The following is a 17,710-nucleotide window of genomic DNA, read 5'->3' on the forward strand; positions in this document are numbered from 1 at the left end:
GATGCAATCAGTAACTTATTTGCTAAGTAATTTTTTATTGCCAACTCTATGTCCAGCATCAGCACCCCTTTTCCATCTGTATTTGCCATGTGGGCTGGCTGAGGAAGTGGACAGCACAGTCCTTGAACTTGCTTTGTAAAGATTCTAAGATTCATCTAAGCATTCCTACTATAAGTTAAAATTTTCCTGCTCTGGTCCTCCTAACGAAGTCATCACAATCCACTGGGGAGAACAGGGACTCTGAGGGCAGGCAAATATGGATTCAGCAGTCAGTTGTACCATTTACCAGATATGGAGACTTAGACAAATCCCTTTACCTGATCCTCAGAAACACAGAGATGCCCTATACTACAGGCAAGACAATCAAAAGAATACTTGAAATTCTAAACAGTTTATGCAAAATATCTCACATAAATACTTGGCACAGAGTGGTAGGTACTTAAATGTTAGTCTCCCCACTCATATTCATTTCATTACAAGTTCTGTTTGGGAAATATGATTTGCCCATGGATTTTAACACTATTTAATTAAAATCTCCCAGGTTCTCAATCGTGCCTTATCTCCCACCTTTTCCTTGCCCTCACATGGTTCCAGATGGTTAGGCCTTTCACTGTTTGGCTACTCAGAAGCAAGCTACAAGTCATCTTGACTTTTTGTAGAAACATTGAACTAGTCGCCTTTCCTGAATAAAGGTAATTGTGTGTGTGTATTTTGTGTTTATAATCTTTTGGGTATCATGCTGGGGTTTTAATCCAGGGACTCAAGTGCTCTACCACCAAAACTATACTCCCAGTCCTTTTTTTCTGGACATTTTAAAGCATTTTTGTTTCCCTTTAAAAAACTGTAAATGAAAATGTCCCCACATCTTTGCATTTTTATTTCTAGTTCAATTCAGTATATTATTTCTGTTTTATACTGTTGGTTAATAGTTCGTTTAAGCAACCTGAACATCTACCAATAGAACATTAGCTGAAGCAAATTTAAATGATCCAATTCAGAATTCAAATAAATTAAGTTAATACTGGACTTGGTGGCCCATACCTATAAACCCAGCAACTCCGGACGCTCAAGGTTGGCCTCACCAACTTAGCAAGACCCTATCTCAAAATAGAAAACAGCATGGAACTGGGGATATATAGAACTGAGTGCTTAGTGGTAAAGCAGCCCTTAGTTCAATCCTCAGTACCAAGACAAATAAATTAATCAGCCAATTAAGACAAATTATAGAACACTACACAACATATAATCTCATTTTTGTTGAAAATGTGTGCCTGTTCATTTGAAATGAACTAGAAAAAAATGGATACATCGAAGGTTTAGCAGTGACTGTCTCCACATCAGGAGAATTATGGGTGCTCTTTATGTTTTTCTCATATGTTGATACTTTGATTTTTCTCACATGAACATACTTGTTTTGGAAATGAGGAAAAACAAGAGAAACCATAAAATGAGTGTGTTACTGGACACTGAGGGTCAATTAATCTCCTATTATTAAACATTTCATATGTTCCAAATAACTGTCACTCATCCTTTAGGCTAAGTCAGGACTAAAATCCAAATACTCAGATTTTCCAGGTGTACGCAAAAATGTAGTAAAAACTATCATTGGGTCCTATTTAAAAGGCTGATATTCTTGGAAACTGTCAACTCACTGGTGAGGTCCTAAGGAAGCAGGTAGGAAATATGTGTGACATCCACACCAGGACTGGGTTTTCAAATAAAAGGAAACATGGAACATGTCTTAAGTGAAAGATCCTTAGAAAATACCACTTCAGCACTTTTTCTGGGGGGAGGATCAGGTGTTAGAGCTATTATTAAGTTACTATATGACATTGGCAAGATCTTTAAACTCCTTATCAAATTCTGAATCTTTGTTTCCTTGTCTGCCGAATAAAAACTACTCTTAAATGAACATCTCCCATATTTTATGGTGAAAAAACTGTGGCCCTGAGAGGTTTCATAATTTTCTCGTGGTTATTTAAATGACAGGTTTAAGACTGAAACCAGATCTGATAAAAAGAAAATGAGGGTATGAGAATGTTTGACTATTTCTGTCAGTTATTTTGGGTTTTCTTTCTTTTAACACTAATGAGGCATCAGCAGAATTTTCTTTGTGCAATGTGAATAATACTGTGCACTCTGTTGAATTGAATTAGAAGGTGCATTGAATTATGATTAACCCATGGCCTCATCTTAACAGCTGAGTAATTAGATAAATCTAATCTTCTGAATTTTATTGCTTGGTTTATTATGGCCTATAATAAGTTGAAATTACCACACAAAGTCCAAGTATGGCACAAGGGCAACATGCTATGGAGGACAGATTTTCTTACTTTGAGCAGTTGGGTGATACCAGGCAAATTACTTAACTACTGAGCGTGTCAGTAATCTGTAAAATGGAAATAACATTATCTTGCTCATAATTACCGAGCTATGTTAAGTTTAAAAATGCCCAGTTCTAAGGAAAAAGTCATGAGTTATGAGACTATTATCTGAGAAATATCTAAAAGGAAAGCTTCCTGGAACACTCACTGGTCTCAGTATTACCGAGAACTCAGTGATGGCACAACCATGCAATCTGTCACCTAACACTGAGAGAGTGTGTGGAATAAATTCAGATTCCTCCCCCTTTCTCTCTCCCCAAATCCAACATTCAGTCCTAACTTAATTAATTTCATAAATGTTGAGTGTCTACTGTATGTCAGACACCTTTTTCTCTAACAATGTTTCAAATCTATTCTTCTCTTCATCCCAGATACCACCTCTAACTCAGGTCCCTTGACTATAAACTATTTAAAAGACCTAAGTGGTCTTCTAACCTCCATTTCTCTCTCCCTCTCCCTCTCATCTCCTCTCTTCCTCTCTCCAATTCATCCACCTCACTACACTTAGATCATTTTTAAACATGCCAATCTATACATCATGCCTGAAACTCTCTGATGGTTCCCCATTGCCAATGATGATGTCCCAAACTTCTTAGTATGGCACAAGGACCCTCCAAGTCTGCCTTCTATACATCTAAATGGCTTACTTCTTCTCTTGCCAAGCCTGGCCTGGCATTTTACACTTTACCAACACCAAACAGAGATTTCCTAACAATACTTCACAGGTCTATTCTACGTTCATGTCATTGTTCAGGCTATCCTTATGCATACATAGTCTTTTTCTTGCCCTTCACTTTTTTCTCCTAAAAGTCTTCCTTGACCATTATCCCTCCAGTTTAGACCAGGGGTTCTTTCAGGCTGTTTTTTCTTACAGTACTTATCAAATTACAGCCAGATGCAATGGCACTCCACAGAATCCCAGCAAGCTGGGAGGCTAAGATAGGAGGATTACTTGAACCTGGGAGCTTGAGGCAAGAGTGGTCAACACAGTGAGTCAGTCAGTCAGTCTCTCTCTCTCTCTCTCTCTCTCTCTCTCTCTCTCTCTCTCTCTCAAAAGAAAAACACATTTCCATTTTTCTCAAATATTCACCCCTCGATTTCGTAGGTCTAGGATCAGGTCAAGGATGACCCCCTAATTTATGATTCTCTTTGTCTTTATGTGCTCCAGGTGGGGACTGCTGCTTGGGCTGTCATCACCCATACCTATTCTTTTTGCTCTCTCTCGTTTCCTAATTAACAAGCCTTAACTGATGCCCTGGGTCTGGCAAAGACAAACCCATCAACTAATGAAACTTTATTTCTGTGCTCACTCAACTTCCAGTGCAGAAAAAGTAGCATGGATTATAGATTCAGATATAGGTGTTAACCCCAATTCTGCCATTTCAAAATGTGAATTCAGTAAGGTTACTTCTACTCACTGAGCTTCAGCTACCATGCATGCACATGGTATATGTGTGTTTTCAACCCAGGGTCTTGTATGTGGTAGGTAAATACTCTACACTGAGCCCTCCCAGTTCATACTTCTTATGTAAAATGGGGTGATAATTATTTTGCAGAGTTGAGATGATTATAATGAAATCAAGTGATATTTCTGTGTGTCTAGTATCTATGCTAACGAAGCCCTTTATGTTAATATCATTTAATCATTGCAATACCTTCAAGCGGTATTATCTTTATTTTATAGATAAGGAAACCAACTGTGATGGACATGATGGACTAGTTCACTGAATACTCCTTCCCAACCCCCTCTGCCCTTTGGTGGGTTTGGGGGAACACTACTCGTTTCCCAGTCTACCTAACAGCTGATGATAACCATGTGGTCTAGTTCTGACTAATGATGTGTACAAAGAAATGTACTGGGGGAACTTTGGGAAAGTCTTTGCTTTCCTAGTAAAAGAATACACATTACTGGGGGCTGCAGTTGTAGCTCAGTGGTAGAGTGCTTGTCTAGCATGTGTGAAAAGGCTGTGGATTTGATCGATCCTCGGCACGACATAAAAATAAACAAAGATATAAAAATACAATAACATAAAAAAAAAAGAATACACATTATTGATGTTCCCTACACATACCCTTTTTTCCAACCTCAATCACAGACATGATCCCTAGGGCCACAGCAACCATCTTAGATCAACACAGACCACAAGAGTCATGGGGATCTTGAAATCACTGATCTAACAAATCAATGCCACCTGCCACTGACCTCCAAACTTCTTTTAATGTGGAAAAAACATACATACTTTCTATTTGTCTAGTTAAGCTACTGCTAGTTAAGTCTTCCAGAAGCATGTTCTGGTGTTTGTAACTGACACAAATGATGGAGCTGAGAGTCAAACCTAGCTGAGACGCAAGTTAAGCTACATTCCCAGCCCAAATTGGGGCAATCTAAACTGTTGTTACATAAGAAACACCTTTCACTGGACTTGGTAGGGAATGGGTATGCAAATAATAAAAGTGATTATAATAATATCAGTCACTCAGCCTACCTCCTCAAGGCTCTATGCTCCTCTGGAAACTTAAGATTAATAGTAACTTTAATCACAACAGAGGTGCTCAGGAACAGTGTCCCTGCCTTTCCTTAGACTCTATGTCCAGCCCTCTTGTCTCAATTTCAATTCAGTTGTCCCAGTTCAGATTCACTCTAAAGAAGGAAGGAGAGACATTCTGGAGTTAGGTTTTGGTTCTATGCCCACCTGTACCATTCTCATGCCATGTAGGTGTAAGACAACAGAGTTTGATGACCATAAACTTACAAACTGTGACAGCCTTTGTGACAGTGAAGGTCAAAGCTTCTCCCTGGCACATAAAGGCCTTCTGAGATAACATCAAGTGTGGTTTTACAGCTTAAACAAGACTATTGATTTTTCTGCCTCTTCTCCTGCTGAGAGCAGTAATAACAGAAACCTGATTTAAACACTTAAATTCAAGTACCTTTCCCACCAGCTGAGCAATTTTCAAGTAATCACACTTTTGACCTTACCCAACAAGAGTCCGTTTAAAGCCAATTTGGGGGGCCAATTATTTAGTTTCCCAAAGATGTGTAAGAAAAATGATAGAATTGTTGGCTATCCTGCTGGAAACTGTAGCCTTCATCCCTGTGCCCAGGGTTTGGGGTTACCTAACCACAGACTTCTCAATCTGTCTGAAAAGGGGCCGGCTGTCCCTCCCATTATAGCTGATGCATGACCTGTTTATAAAGTTGTTGTGAACTCAAAGGAATTATGGGATTTGCAATGCCAAGATTCTTAGACAAGCACACAGAATTGGGAGGGAAGAAGGAGACTATTTATTGAATATTTACTAAATGGCAGATATGTGCATCAGAAATGTCTATAGAGGGGCTGGGGAGATAGCTCAGTTGGTAGAGTGCTTGCCTTACAAGCACTAAGGCCCTGGGTTCAATCCCCAGCACTGCAAAAAAAAAAAAAAAAAGAAAAAAAAGAAAAAGAAAAAGAAATACAAAGAAATGTCTATAGAACTTCTGAAAAACATACAATTTGCTGGGAACTACCTCCCAGATGATTCTGGGGTAGGAGCCCTAGAATGCATTTTTAAACAAGTTCCCAGGCCCTACACTTAGAAAACCAGTTATAAAGTGCAAATCAATTATTAGGGAATCTTTTGGCCTTTTGGAGGATTTAGCCACTATTGGGCAAATCCAGATGTTGGAAAAGTCTCTTCATCCCTGAGAAGAGGTTATTGTTCTATATCAGAATATTTATTTTGTTAAACAAAGCAACACACACACCACACTAGACTGCTTTTCGTCACTGTGGAGAAATACCTGAGAAAATCGGTTTAGAGGAGGAATGATATATTTTAGCAGTGGCTAAGAGGTTAACATGAATCATTGTTATAGAAGAACCTCAGGACAAAAAAAAAAAAAAAAAAAAAAGCCTATTTAAACTGAGGTCAATTTGCCAGTGAACATAGCCAGCTGGCTCCATTGCTTTCAAGCCTGTGATGAGATTGAAACATCATGATAGAAGGGTATGGGGGTAGAAACTTGCTCACCTCACTGGCAGCCAGGGTGCTGGGAGGAGGGGGCGCTGGCTCAAGGAAGGGACTAAGGAAATGACATATCCTTCAAGGATACACACCCAGTGACTTACTTCCTCTAACTGGGGTCCACCTCCTAAACTTTCCACCACTTCCCAATAATTCCACAAAATTATGACTCCATCAACCAATTAATTCACCAATAAGGTTATAGCCCTCATGATCCAATTACTTCCCAAAAGTCTCACATCTGAACACTGCTGCACTGGGGACCAAATCTTGGACACTCGGGCCTTTGGGGGACATTCCAGATCCAAACCATTAACACCTCCCAATCTGAAAGCCAATAGTAACAGATTTCTATAGATTTTTCCTTAAGGACCAGATGGATTCCAAAATTTCAGAACACTGGGCAATGCCTATGGATTTTCTTAAGGCAAAGCTCTCTCTTAAGATGCTTTGAGACTGGGGCTATAGCTCAGTGGTAGAGCACATGCTTAGTATACATGAGGCCCTTGAGTTCAACTCAGCATAGAAAAAGAAAGGAAAAGAAGGAAAGAAAAGAAAAAAAGATATATTAAATTCAGAAGAGAATTCACTCTGGAAGAAAGGAGGAGTCTCTAGAGGAGGTTCTCCAACCTCCCAAAGCATATATATATGTGTACATATACAACTACCAGCTGATACTGGGTGGGAGGGAAGGATCCAGCTTTTTACATAACACACCTGTGCTCACTACTGTAATAATAAGGAATGTATGGATACAAAAATAGAGAAGAGAAAGGAGTGTGTGAATACAGTATATGGTGGAAGGATAGGGATACAAACATAAACCACACAATTCTGAGATTCCCTTCATGGTAGCTTAAGGAGTTGTACATGGGTTATGACTTGAGATACTAATTTCTTAAGCTAATCTAATGGTGTCTGGGAAGGAGGTGGACATGGAAGATCCTGGGTAGCTTTGTCTATTTATCTAGAGTTCCCTGCAGATATCAACTTTTTTCCCTAAGCACTGGATTAGAGCTTAATGTGAATCACTGTTATAAAAGAGCCTCAGGACAAAGAAAGGTCTATTTAAACTCTGAGGTCAATTTGTCAGAACCATACGAACCTTTGAAATGACTTCATTTTAGGGGCTTGATCATTCAGTCATTTATTCATTCAACCAATATTCATTATGAGTTTACTTTTTGTTTATTTGTTTGTTTGCATTTTAATCCTCTGGCCTCAACCTGCCTAGTTGCTGGATTATATGTGCAGGATACAGCACTCTGCTTTATGCACCCTGTCAAGCATAAAGGACACACAAGATTGCCTGCAAGAGCAATAGGAACTATAGAAATATATAAATAAGTTAATAAAATAACATGGGAGACTACATGTAGTTCAGGGGTTAAAAGCATGGAACATTCCACTTTGGGTTTGAGTCTGGCTATATTATTTCTTGGATCTGTAACAGGAACAAGTCTTTTTTCATCTTTCTTGACTTGTGTCTAAAACTATTAAAATTTGAATAGTAAAGATTATGTAAAATGAGGGGCTGGGGTTGAAGCTCAGTGGTAGAATACTTGCCTAGCATGTGTGAGGCACTGAGTTAAATTCTCAGCACCACATAAAAATAAATAAATAAAACTAAGGTATTGTGTCCATCTACAACTTAAAAAAAAATTAAGTAAAAGGATAACATAGTTCTCAAACTGTATTCAGTAACCCCTGTGGTTATTCAACAGTATGCTCGAGGTACATGAAATAAATATAGTATACCTTCCTGGGTACCACTAATTTTACCAGATGGTAAATATGGTATTTATAGAAAACAAGTATGATTATACAATGGTGTTTTCAGGCAAAAGTCATATAAATTTTGAAGATGAGACATAAACTTTGTTCTCCACTAATGTCAGGTACACACACTTGGGTAAAAGTTTCCACACACTGTGTATGGTCTACAAACAGAAACCATTGTTGTTAATAATAGATAGCTGCATTTATTAGCTCATCCACTGAAGAAACAAATTTATTCTATGGAGTTTGGGCATAAGAGGAAGCCTCTCTACCTAGTCGTTTTTTTCCAAGCTTGGGATCTCTCCAGGTCTTGCCCAGAAGTTCTGTGATTCCATGCTGAGAAGCAGGCTAATTCTGCCTCCAAATGCCAGGAAATTCTCTTCAAAACACAGAAAAAAAAAAAATTTTTTTTTTAGCTAGTAAAGTTGCTAATCTCAATGACTTCCTGGCCTGCCTTAGGGACCTCAGTCCGTGCTAGCAGTTAACCTCCAGGATAAAAAGTCCAATCCAGCTCCACCCATGACCATTTTAAAATTTCTGACAGATCAATTATCTTCTTAAAGTGTCAGAAACAAATGATAAATAGGGTAGGTATTATTATTATTACCTTTATAGAGGAAACTGAGGCCTTTAGAAATAAAATGACTTATCCAAGTTTTTAATGAAAGGCAGCTGAGGCAGATTCAGGTCTTCTGACTTTAAGTGTAGCTCTCCCAGCTACACTAAATAACAGAGGTCATTCTAATGAGAATTTATGCAGCACAGTCCAAAGCTCTTCAAATCCTTTGTTAACATCCCACTGATCTGCAGCTGTATTCAGAGCCACAAAAATTATATTAGCATTGACTAAGAACCATAAGTTACTAATAGAAAACTAAATTAAATTGCATAAGCTTAATTAGCAGAAAAAGGGAACTCAGGCACTAGAGATAACGATAGCTATATGTGATCTTCCATAGGAACCTACTTGTGAAAAAAGGCTTTCAGCTTGGAATGGACCCACCATTTGACCCAGCTATCCCACTCCTCGGCCTATATCCAAAGAACTTAAAATCAGCATACTACAGAGATACAGTCACATCAATGTTCATAGCTGCTCAGTTCACAATAGCCAGATTGTGGAACCAACCTAGATGTCCTTCAGTTGATGAATGGATAAAGAAACTGTGGCATATATATACAGTGGAATATTACTCCACCATAAAGAATGATAAAATTATGGCATTTGCAGGCAAATGGATGAAACTGGAGAATATCATGCTAAGTGAGATAAACCAATCTCAAAAAACCAGAGGATGAATGATCTCACTGATAAGCAGATGATGACACATAATGGGGGGTGGGAGGGGTTAGTGTTAGGGTTAGGCTTAGGTTTAGGGTTAGGGTTAAGGAGGGTGGCAAGAATGGAGGAAGGAAGGACTGTATAGAGGGGTGGGAAGGGTGGGAGAAGAGAAAAAATAACAGAATGAACCAAACAACATTACCCTATGTAAATTTATGATTACACAAATGGTATGCCTTTACTCCATGTACAAACAGAAACAACATGTATCCCATTTGTTTGCAATTAAAAAAAAAAAAAAAAAAAAAGGCTTTCATGGTTTCCTATTGATCTTGCCCAAGTCCATCAAGAGCTGTAGGGAAAGAACCCTGGGCTGACAGAGCTGCTGTCACTGTACTCAGAATGGGCTCTGAGTAGGAGTACTGAGCTTACCTCATCTTACCTAGCTGATTCCGAGGCAAAAGGAGCTGGGCGCAGTGGCCCACAACTGTAATCCCAGCTACTCAGGGAACTGAGACAAGTGAATTTTTCAAGTTCCAGTCCAGCCCCAGCAACTTGACAAGGTCCTATCTCAAAATAAATAAAAGGGGTGGAAATGTGGCTCAGTGTTAACATTTTACAGAGCCCCTGGATTCAATCCCCAATGGGGTATGGGAGGGACTAGGGAGAGAAGGCAAAAGAAAGAGATTAAGGAAAGGAGTATAATGAAAGAGATCTAACAAAAAAAAAATGTAAACATTAATGCCCAGAATGTTAGAAGTGAAAGGGAAATTGCTAAGTAGCTCAAGTCCCTGGTAGCATGGATGGGAAAGTGAAGATGAGAAATAGGTAGAACTGGTCAGGTTTCATACAGTCATTTATAGTAGAATTAGATCTAGAACTCAGACTCTTCTCATGCTTCAAAATCTAGTTCCACGCTTGCTTTCTCAGAACCCTTTTCTGACACCAATCTCTGACCCCACGCATACCTTGTTTCTACAAAAATTTACATCTACTTATTATATTAAGCTTTGAGAATATTGTGGCACCTCTTTCTGAGATAGCATGTTCCTCAGTGTACTGAAATTGTCTCCTTACACACCTGTGTCTTTCTATACCTCACAACCTATGCTGGTTAACAAAGGGAGTCTATGGAGGGGCCAAGAATGTACATAAAGAACATAACCATTGTGTGTGTTCACAAACTCATATAATTGAAAAACAGAGTATATAACAAAATTGGTGTAGAAGAATAAAACTAGATCCCTCCCACCCTGCACAAAAGTCTAAAATGGATCAAAGACCTAGGAATTAGACCAGAAACTTTCAAGCACTAAAAGAAAACATAGGGTCAATGCTCCAACACACAGGTGCAGGCAACAACTTCCTCAAAGGACCACTACAGCTCAGGAAATAGTACCAAGAATTAACAAATGAAAAGTCTTCAAATTTAAAAGCTTCTGCACAGCAAAGGAAACAAGAGCATGAAGAGAAAGCCCACAGAATGGGAGGAAAACTTTGCCAGCTTCTCTTTCCTCGGAGGGTAAATACCCAGAATACATAAAGATCTCAAAACCTTACTACCAAAAAAAATTCCCAAACAATAAATGGCCAAATGAACTAAACAGACACTTCTCAAAAGAAGAAATACAAATGACCAATAAATGTATGACAAAATGCTCCACATTTTTAGCAATCAGGGAAATGCAAATAAAAACAACAATGAAATGTCATCTCACTCCAGTTAGAAACGCAGTTATCAAGAATACTTTTCAACTGTTAGAAGGAAACACAGGGTCAATGCTCCAACATACAGGCACTTAGGAATGCTGGAGAGAATATGGGAGAAAAAGAACACTTATACACTGTTGGTGTGACTGTAAATTATTACAACCACTGTGGAGATCAGGATGGAGGTTCCTCAAAAGACTAGGAATGGAACAACCATATGATCCAGCTATCCCACTCCTTGGTACTTATCCAAAAGAATTAAAGTCAGTATACTACAGCAATTCATGCACACCCAGGTTCACAGCAGTGCAAGTCACACAGCCAAATTATGGAACCAGTCTAAATACTGGTCAACAGATGAATGGGTAAAGAAAATGTGGTGTATATATACACAATGAAGTTCTTCTCAGCCATAAAGAAGAATGAAACTATTTTATTTGCAGCAAAATGGATAGAACTTGAGAGTTTTATGTGAAGTGAAATAAGCTAGGCTTGATCAAGGAACCTATGTTTTCTCTCATATGTGGAAGCTAGAGAGAAAAAAGGGGGAGGGAAAGTCCTCATGAATATAGAAGGGAGGTCAGTAGAGTAGAGGAAGGGCACCAAGAGGGAGGCAGGAAGGGAAAGAAAGTAAAGGCAATGGAGAAGGAAATTGACCAAATTATGTTATGCAAATGTACAAATAAAAGAAAGCCCACTGTATGTACAATTATAATGTACCAATTAAAAATAAAACAAAACTGGAAGATCAGAGTTCATCCAGTCTAATTCATTTAGGCCCCATTCTGAGGCACTTCATCAAACAAAATCTCACCTGGAAGCCCAATATACAAAATAAAGGTATAAGCAGACCTCTACTGAAGAAGAAAACACTTATTTGGCTTGCTCCTAAGCTCCTAAGACACACTGAGGAGCAATCATCTCATTTTTTGAATGATAAAACAGTCAAAATAAAAGAACATTTTTTATTGTAGGCCTTCTCTTCATTTAGCATGGAACAAAAAAAATAGTAGGATCATTGGAGCACAGTAAACCAGAAGGAAATTCTCTATGACCTTGAAAAGGACATTTAACCCCCTTCAGATAGCTTTTTTTTTTTTTTCCATTTATAAAACTCATAATATCTATCTTTCAGGCAGGTTCTGAGGATTAAATAAGATGAAATATTTAAAGCATCCAGCTCATGCTTGATACAATTTGGTGCTCAATAGTCACCCTAAAATTACTTTTACTAGGAATCAGGGGTAGAACCTGGTGTTCCTCAGAGCTCTGTTCAGCAAGCCTATTATCATCAAAGAATAGCATTCCAGAGAAAAGATATGACTACTAATAACCTGTAAGGTGACAAAGCAGGGATGAAGCATCTTAAAGCAAAACCTTAAATGAAATCTCTCCAGATATAAGAAGGCACCTTAAGTCTTCATTCAAAGCTCTCGGCATGGTGATGATAAAGACTGTTCCCCTACTAGGGCAGAAGAAAGGTAATAAAGTGAGCTATAGGACAATTCTGCATCATTTTATAGAAATATGCCCATGACTGAATGCTACAGAAAGGTCCATGTGTTAAAGGCCTGCAGAGCTTTTGGGAGGTGGTAGAACTTTAACAGGTGGCACCTATCCCGAGCCCCTCCCATTCTTTCTTTCTTTGCTTCATGGTTGCCATGAGGTGGGCAGTTTGCTTCACAGTGTGCTCCCACCATGATGTTCTCCCTTCTGAGGCCCAAAAGCAAAGGGACAAGCAACCAAGGACTGAAAACTCCAAAACTTTGAGTCAAAATAAACCATTCCTCCTTATCAGTTTATTATCTGTTTAATATCTCTTATTTTGACAACAGTGACAAAAAGCTGACTACCATACTGAATACACTGCTGTGACTTCAGTTAATTGTGAGAATCTGTCATTGCAAATGGGTATACAGAAAGAATGTCTCCCACCAATCTTCCAGGATGATGACTATTCTTTATTTACAAAGAATATTGTAATACAGCAAGACTATTTAGAGGGAAAAATAACAAATTCTGGCTTGATACTTTTTATGATGTAATGGTGCTAGACCTTTTTAAAATATGACACCAAGGGTTTATTGTTGCTTTTAAAGAAATCCTATATTGGGAGTGATTGTCATGGAAGCTCCAGGAGTCCACTTCTTCACCCTGACAACTACTGGCATAAAGTATCTGAGGTAACTCTGGATTCTAATCAGAATACTTACAGCATCCAGGGGAGAGCTTGATGGTTGTTCCATTCCCAGTAGCTACCATCCCCCTAGTTTCTGGTATAGCTTTTGCTAGAGTCAGGGTGGGCAATAAGGACTTAAAAAAAAAGACATGATGGTACTTTGATATTTGTATGACAATAAGAACTCTGTCCTCCAAATATCAGGGTTATGTTTTGACTGCAGGTTTTGATCATCAAGAGATCAGCAAAAAGGCTGGCAGCCACAGTTTCAACTTCTATTGGCTGAAGCAGATTCCAGGGTATTTAAAGAGAGAAATGAATGGATAAACAAATATTGCATGATTCTACTTAGTGAATGATATAGGTAAATGCACAGAAACAAAGTAGATTAAGGGTTACCAGAGGATGGAGGGAAGATAAAGGGGAGTTATTATTTAATGGGTACAGAATTTTTGTTTAGGATGGTGAAAAAAATTCTGGAAATAGTGGAGATAGTTACACATCATTATGAATATACCCAATGCTACTGAATTATACACTTAAAAATGGCTAAAAAGGTAAATTTTATGTCATATATTTTACTGTGATAAACATTTTTTTTTAAAAGCATGCTTATATTTCATTTAAGGTGACTTTTATAAGCTATATACCCTTGGGAAGATTGAATGACTCCTACAGAGAAAAGGAAGCCAAGAAGAACTTAGAAGCAGGGGAGTAACAACCTAACGACACTACTACTTCTTTGGGGGAATAAGCTGTTCTTTTCTACAGAGGTGGGAAATTATTTTGTGATGCTGGAAAGAAAATTGGTCACAGAAAAATAGCATTGTGATTTAATGTATATGGTTCTTGCCCCGACAAGATTTAATCCATCTACCTTTTGTGTTGGCATAACAGAGATTCAGAGACAGACACACCCACAGTTTGTATTCATTCCAAAATCCAGAGCAACCTTGGTAGAATGAAAAGACTGGAGTCTGGTAAACCTAAACTCTAATCTTGGCTTTGTCATTTTAGCTGTATTACCTTGTATAAATTTATTAACCTTTTTGAGTCTTTTTTCATCTATGAACAAGATGTTTTTTTTTTGTTGTTGTTGTTGTTGTTTTGTGGTGCTGGGGATCAAACCCAGGGCCTTGTGCTTGCAAGGCAAGCACTCTACCGACTGAGCTATCTCCCCAGCCCTGAACAAGATGTTTTAATAGGAATAAATATTGTACTGTTCTAAGAATTAAATGACTCCACAAATGGTAGTTTTCACAAATGGTAGTTTTAACTTGTACAGTAATGTACTTCTTAGTATATGGGTTCTTGTGGGCCTTTGTTCTCTCATGTTTCAGAGAAAATTTGTCATAGGAGAGTTAAATTTTGTTTTTAAAAGTTGAGTCTGGCTTTGTTAGCAAAGAAGCTGTGCCTCAAAGTGATGCAATCCAAGGCTGAATAGGTAATACAGGAGGCTTGAAAGCAACCCTTGTTAAGTAGTTCAATGGAATTGTTGAACTTCAATTATTATTGTTCTAAAAAATATATATTTCTTACAAATCAAGTAGGCCAGGGGAAAGGATCCCTTTTTTTGCTTTCTCTGACGATCTCTACTATCTCTATATGATTCGGAAGCAGTAAAAATCTTCCCGTTCCATCTAGAGGAATTGATCAGACAATATCCAAGTGAAATTTTCATTCACTTATAAAGCAGGAACAAACCCTCCCAAACTTTCCTTGTCACATCAGAAGGCTACTCATTAGCAAGAACAGTCATATCACAGACATCTCTTCCTCAAACCCAATGTATATTTCTCTGCTGTGATCTCCTTCACTCAGATTTCCATCTCCTTCCCTTTTATTTCTTTCTTCCCTCCTTCCCTTTCTTCCTTCAAAGTTTATTGAGAGTCAACTCTGTACCACTCTGTGTGCTAGATGCTGGGGATATAAGGATGACTAAGAACAAAACAATGGCTACTCATTCTTTAGTACCTATTAAGAGACTTAACCACATACTGGATGCTTTACACATATCATGTCGGTCCTCAAAGTACTTTTGAAGTAGGTATATACTATTATCCCTGTTTTCAGAGGTGGGAAATGACCTAAGAAGATGATAGAGTTATCTTGTTTAAAGAAGTCTAAATAAATGTCTTAGAAATTAAAAAGAAAAGAAAAACAGCATAAAGTAGAAAGAGAACCACATTGGTTGTCAAAATTCTGGGTAGCTCTGACATTTCCCTGTCTATTCATGTGTACAAAAACTACTGAGTAGGGGCTGAGGTTGTGGCTCAGTGGTAGAGCGCCCACCTCGCAAGTGTGAGGCACTGGGTTCAATTCTCAGCACCACATATAAATAAATAAAAATAAAGTTCCATCAACAACTAAAAAAAAAATTAAAAAAAAAACTACTGAGTAAATATTCATGGCATGAAGCTGTGCTGGGTACTAGAAATACTAGAGTAAATCAGGTTTTGAATTCATTGTGAATATCAATAAGCACTTCCTTATAATTCTAAATAAAAACCTGAAATGCCAGCCATCAGGAGAATACAGATTAAAAAAAAAGATGAGCAGGAGATGGGCTAAAGAGATCTGAATGGTTAGGTCATTAAAACTATCCTCTACAAGCTAAAGAGTTTGGATTTTATCCAGATAATGAAGAGTCATTGAAGAGTTTTAAGAACTGGAGTGATGTGATCAAATTTTCAAGTTAGAAAAATGATTCTGGCTGCTATGTGAAGAATGGATTAGGGGGCTGGAGTGTGGCTCAGTGGTAGAGTGCTTGCCTGGAATGTGCAAGGTCCTGGGTTCAATCCCCAGCAGTGTAAAAAAAGAAAAGAAAGAACAATGGGTTTGGGAGAAAGCCTATGATAGGAGCTGAGAAGACCAGTTAAAAGGCAATTTAAATAATCCCAGAAAGAGTAATAATGGCCTGAATAATAAGGATGAGAAAGATGAGGAGTGAAGGTCTGAGAAATGTAAAGAACATTTTTCTTTTAAAACAAAGTCATTTCATAACCATTAAAATAATTACTATTACTTTTGAGAGGGAGAGGGAGAATAACAAACACTGATGAAGCTGTGTGGAAACTGGAATCCTTAATACATTGCTGGGAGAATGTAAAATGGTGCAACTGCTAAGAAAATGATATGATGGCTCATCAAAAAATTAACAATAGGGGCTGGGGTTGTGGCTCAGTGGTAGCAGAATGGCCTAGCATGCATGAGGCCCTGGTTTTGATCCTTAGCACCATATAAAAATAAAGGCATTGTGTCCACCTACAACTAAAAAAAAAATATATATATATATATATAATATATATATATATGTATATAAAGTGAGAGAGACACACACACACACAAACAATAGAATTATCCAGCAATGTGATCCAACAATTCCACCTCTGGATATACGCCCAAAAGAATTGAAAGCAAGGTATATGATACATTCATATTCACAGCAGCATTATTCACAGTCAAGAGGTAGAAGGAACCCAAGTGTTAATGAACAAAAATAGATAGATAAAATGTATATACACACAATGAAATATTATTCAGTCTTAAATAGGAAGTTAGTTCTGAAAAACGCTATATAACATGGATGAACCTTGAAGACACTGGGCTGTGTGAAATAAGTCAGTCACAAAAGGATAAAGATTGAATGGTTCCACTTAAATATCTAGAGTACTCTAATTCATAGAGCTAGAAGGGAGAATGGTGACTGCCAGGGGTTTACAGAAGGCAGGAATGGGGAGCTTTTGTTTAACAGGTACAGAGTTTCAGTTTTGCAAGACAAAAGAGTTCTGTGGATGGTTAGTGATAATGGTTGCACATCATTATGAATGTACTTAACACCACTGTATAGTATATACTTAAACATGGTTAAGATTTCATGTACAACTAAGAAAAACCAAAAAATTTTTAAAAATGATTAAGATAGTAAATAATTCTAGGTTATGTGTATTTTACATAATTATTTCTAAAAGGCAGGACTGAATGATTAAATTTGAAAGGCAAAAGAGAATGGATATCAAGGATGATACTTTCTCATATCAGGGAATAGGAAGATAGTGATACAAACCACAAATTGATAAAAGGAAAGAGAGGTTACAGAGAAAAGATAAGTGAACAAGCTCAGTTTTAGATATGTTAAGTCTGTGCAAAGTATGAGACATTCATAGAGATGTTCAGAAGACTGCTGGAATAAACTAGTCTGTAGCTCAGAAGAGTGATCTGCTACAAAGCTAAAGCAAATGAATCATCAACCTATAGATAGTAGATGAGGCAAAGGATGAGCAATGTGGCCCTTGGGCAACACCACTTTTTCATGGGTGAGCCAGAGGAAAAATCCTAAAAATAAACTGAGATTTATAGATAAAGAGG

General features: G+C 37.9%; 1 protein-coding gene across 7 annotated transcripts in view; it reads right to left on the reverse strand.

Moving 5' to 3' along the window:
• The window catches only part of Fam168a (family with sequence similarity 168 member A), a 207,438-nt gene that overhangs the window by 61,445 nt on the left and 128,283 nt on the right, over positions 1 to 17,710 (reverse strand). The window lies entirely within an intron of this gene.

Source organism: Sciurus carolinensis, chromosome 11 (genome assembly GCF_902686445.1).
Source record: "Sciurus carolinensis chromosome 11, mSciCar1.2, whole genome shotgun sequence".
Taxonomy (NCBI): Eukaryota; Metazoa; Chordata; class Mammalia; order Rodentia; family Sciuridae; genus Sciurus; species Sciurus carolinensis.